This window comes from Pteropus medius, unplaced genomic scaffold (assembly GCF_902729225.1).
Source record: "Pteropus medius unplaced genomic scaffold, Ma_sr-lr_union100, whole genome shotgun sequence".
Lineage (NCBI taxonomy): Eukaryota > Metazoa > Chordata > Mammalia > Chiroptera > Pteropodidae > Pteropus > Pteropus medius.
Window position 1 is genome coordinate 13247953 of NW_024342471.1, and position 4771 is coordinate 13252723.

The following is a 4771-nucleotide window of genomic DNA, read 5'->3' on the forward strand; positions in this document are numbered from 1 at the left end:
ACACTCATGGGGAACAGGCTAAAAGGAAGGGGGGGACCCTGTAGAGGGGGCTCAGGACCCCTGTTCCAAGCCCCAAGATGAAATGAGAGCGTCAGTCAGCAGAGAAGGGCTCTGTATCCTGAGGCCAAGCTCAGTCTGAGGACTGTCCACCTCTAAGTAGGAAGACATAGCATCTCAGGGGTTCATGCCCAGGTGGCAGAGCTGGAAAGGACTGAGCATAGGGAAGGTGAAGGCCATAGAGGTCTTTCAGTCCATTCAGGGAGCTGAGCCTTTTCCGGGCATCCTGCTGGCCCCTGGCCCTGGCGACCCACCCGTGGATGACCCTGGGTCTGCCCACCTTCAAGGAGGTCGGTGCTGCTGCCAGTGTCTCACAGCCTCACAGGAGGCGCCGAGGCCTGGCTGCCCCTGCTCTTGGCCTGCAGTGAGCCCAAAGCCTCTAGACTCCAAATCAGAAAGTCAGTGTTTGAGCAGTGCTGATATCAAAGGCCAAGTTTCACCCAGCAGCCAACTGGCTTGGGATGTGGGGTCCTCTGGCTGGTTTCTCCCAATCCCGCTAAAGCACGCGGGGGGTGGGGGGCAGTGCTTTCCGTGCTGCTCCCCCCCGCCACTGGTGCTCGGGGCTCCGCTAATGGCACAAGAGTCTTTGCAGGTGTCTGTCCTAGGATGTTGGAAGGAGGACTGTTTAATGGGGTAAGAAGACCTGATCCCCAGTGAAACTCACGGTACAACAGAGGTGGCAGCCATTCTCACTGGTCTGCCCATGGGACATGGGAGCTGTCGCTGAGGGAGGAGCCACAGCTGCGTGAAAAGGGCAGGCCCCTGGGCACAGCGGGTGCTGGAATGAACAGGATGCGTTCCAGGAGCCTGGCTCCTTCGATCCCCACCAGCCCTCTCCAACCGTCCCCTCTTCTCCCCTCAAGGAATCCTTTTCCAGACGGAGAAATGACGGTACTGGAAAGCTTTACTCTTACCTGTCACATTGTGTCTGGGCCAGGGGCTTCTTTTGAAACTCAAAAACCAGGAAGGAAATCCTTTTTTATTTTTATTTTTCCAGTGCTTGCTGTCCCTGAGAAATGAGCACAGACCGGCTGATGGGTTCAGCCCTAAAGGGAGAATGGAAGCAAAGGGTACAAGGAATAATTGAAAACTACACATCACAAAGTCAGCGCTTCCAGCACCCATGCCACCACGGTTGACTCTGCAGAGAGCACCACTTGGGATGGATGTTTACACTCTTTTTAACTCCTGCTCTTTACAGAGGCTGGGTGGCTGGGCCCTGGGGTCCGGCGGTGAAACGTAGCCCAAGCCCTTCCTGCCTGCTTCGGGTGCTGAGCTGTGCTCTGACAATGCTACTGGAGGGGGCTCCAAATGCCCCAGTCCAGGGCAGGGATGCCTCTCCATCTGTCCCCCTGAGTGGGATGCTAATTTATCTGATCTGTAGAGAGGAAGAAAGTAGCTGCAGGGGCTTAACCAGCAAGGGTACCTGCTCCCCATGCCCACTGTCCTCCAGTTCTCTCTCTCAGATGCACATCCACATTAGGAGCATCTGAATCGAGGGGCCCGTCCCTTAGATACATATACGCTTCTTCCCGATGGGGAAATCTGACGAGATTGGGGTGTGAGTAGGAGGGTTTTCCAACCTGTGGGCCCCAGGGGGCTGGGGTTGGGAGCTCTCTTCAGGCCCCTGTAATGCACCCGACACGCCTGCATGTCTCCCTAGCCCCTGCCGAAGGCATTCGCCTGGACCTTGGCAGCCCCTTTGCTGGCCTGGAAAGTTTGGGATCTGTGAATGGAAAAGCCTGGATCAGAGCTGGAGTGGGGTTGGGGGTGGAAGGGGCGTGGGTGGGAGCGGTGTCTTGAGTTTTCCTGGTCTGGCCTCCTCTCTGCCAGAGCCAGGAAAGAGGCTTAATGCCTCAGCAGTGTCGAGCCACTGCCTGCCCTGCTCGGCCAGACCCCTCTCAGATCCCACTCTCCTCCCCCACTCACACCTGCCGAGTGGCCAGAGGTGTAGTCGCTCACACTTCGGAAGTCCCTGAGGATTCATAGGGAATAAAAATGTGCTGGGGACAGAAAAGGGCAAGGTCCAAGCATCATCCTGAAGGTGGTACAACAGGCAAGACCGCACGGCAAGGACCAGAGAATCAAGTGGCCTAATGATTAGACCAAGGAGATCTTGCAAAGCGGCTTCAGTCCCACCTCCCGCCCAATACTGACAACTGCCTAGGATCGCCCCACATAGGACTGCAGCACCTTCCTGGCCACCCCCTTGGGGGAGCTGCAGCAACCTGATCTCCTGACCCTTTGCTAGTGTCCTGCTTCAGAGAGCCGGCTGAACATCCCAGCTGGGAAACAGGACAGTCACCTCCCTTAAAATGCATCCTGGTTCTCTATTCTCACATCACCTGCTGGTTGTGTCAGGCGTCTGCCAATGCCCATGGCTCTGCAATCACACAAGTAGCAAACACGAGCTCTGTGCACTAGATCCAACCTGTACACAGATACTTGTCTGCCAGTGGATTTTCTGAAGATTTGAATTTATTGCATACATTTAAAAATCAGAAGATATCACACAACTACCCGAATTTCCATCCTCTGTTGAAAAAACAAATCCAGGTGTCGGAGAACACACGGTGCACATTCCTACACGGCAACAGTTGGCTGTAGCTGGGGCCAGTGCAGATTATGCACAGGGAGCATCCGTGTGCCTTTCATTCAGGGCAAGATGTTTCTAATTTCCAGATTCGCCCCCACTTCTTAGTGCCTTAAATCTGGTGCATGTCACTCACGTATGTCACCTGCCTCACCTGGTAGGCGTGGTGACTTTACCAACACTGCCCAGATAGACACAGACTCATTTCTTAGTTCTCTTTGGGTAAGGCCATTCAGGCAGAGATCAATGCCCATCACCATGAAAAACACCTAGAGCTACTCTCTTCACCAGTCACCTGAAAGGGGGTGGAGGTGGGTGTGCCTTCACTTGCTTGCAGTAAACCCTCAGCATGTCTTTAAAAATCCTTTCAACAATTGTATCCACTAGGGCTGATGTCAAATCCTAGGTGGTAGTTAGCTGAATCTCCTACTTTACTTTCCCAAAAATGACAGCACTTCCTCCCGCCTGTCCCCCACACCTCTGCCATCACCCACGACTGCTCAGAGACCGACAGCAGCTCCATCACAGCTGCACAGCTGCTCTTGCTCCATGTGCATAATCTGCACTGGCCCCTAGGGACGTGAATGCAGAGCAGCAACCTATTCGATATCTCAAGTCCCTCTCCCTGGTGTTGAGTCAGGAGAGGGTCACGTCTAACACATTTAGTGGTTCTGTGGGTCAGTCCTATCCCCCTCAGACTCCGAGGTCCCCAACAGCAGGGTGGTGTCTGATCTGTCTCCTGAGCACGGCCTAGCTTGGCACACAGCAGGAGATACTGGAAGTCCCCAGGCAGTTGTCCAAGGGCTCAGGGCCTTTGGGAGGCAATAGGTCGGGGCCTGATGGTGTGCCTGTTGCCCTTAGTTACACGTGTGGGAGGGTGTGAGATGGGAACTCATTTCTCCCTGCACAGACTTGGTTCCAGCTGCTCTTTCCTGTCTTCCTCTGAACTCTGCTTCCAGGATGTGGTCGCTAGTCAGGGTACCTGCAGTGGGCTCCCAGCCACTGCTTTCTCGCACTCAGCTCCCCCACCGTCTGGCCTTCCTATTGCCTGAACTCCAGGTGGGGACTGACCAATGTCCACTGATCCTCCAGGCCCATTTCCTGGGAGGCGTCCCTTCCACACATCCGTGGGTAACCAGCTCACAGCCCCAGACCAAGGACAGTCTCGCAGGCCCCTTCCCAAGGCATGGGCAGTTTTGCCTCCTGGTCCTTAAACCCATATCATGAGTCTCATCCTCCTGACTCCTGCCCTCGTTGACTCTCTCTGGCAGCTCTGGCTCCCTTCTTTACCCCAAACAGGATGTGATGTGGAGAGGAGAGGCCAGGGCAGGGCAGCAACTTTTCCTGGAAGTGGAGGTATGCCCTGGGGGTCTGGAGGTGGGCCCTCAAGAGGCAAGCCCAAAGTCCAGCGCTAGTTTGAAGTCTGTTCTGTCTTAAAAGTAGATGTCACTCTTACATACTAGTCTGCGATTCATATTTATGCAAAACCATGTTTGAGTTAATATAAAAATATTTTAAATGACTTAGTTTCCGCACAGAATCTATGAATAAAATTGATGCTGTGGGACAGAGGTCAGCAAACTTCTTCTGTAAAGGGCCAGACAGTGAATATTTCAGGCTTTGCTGGCCATGTGGTTCTGGGACAACTATTCAGCTCTGCTCTTGTGCTGTGAAAGCAGCCATACACACAATACATAAAGGAATGTGTGTGGCCGTGCTCCAGTAAAGCTTTGTTCATGGTCTCTGAAATTTGAATTTGGTATGATTTTCATGTGTCATGAAATACTATTCTTTTTTTTATTTTTCCATTATTTAAAAATGCAAAGTCCATTCTTGGCTCATAGGCTGTACAAAGCCAGGTGATGGGCCGTGTTTTGCCTACTCCACTCTAGAAAGACAGGGTGCTGGGCCTGTGCTTTTAGGGAACAGACCCACCTCTAAATTCTTAGTCTTCCACTCACTGTGCCACTAAAGGCAGGTGACAACCTACCTGAGCCTCGACCTCATCTGGAGAACACATTCTGCGATGAGCTCCTGCGTGTCAAGGCCCGGTACAGCGAGCAGAGAGGGCACCCAAGAGGCAGCGCTGGGGCCACCTTCAGAGGTGCCGGTGGCTGGGCC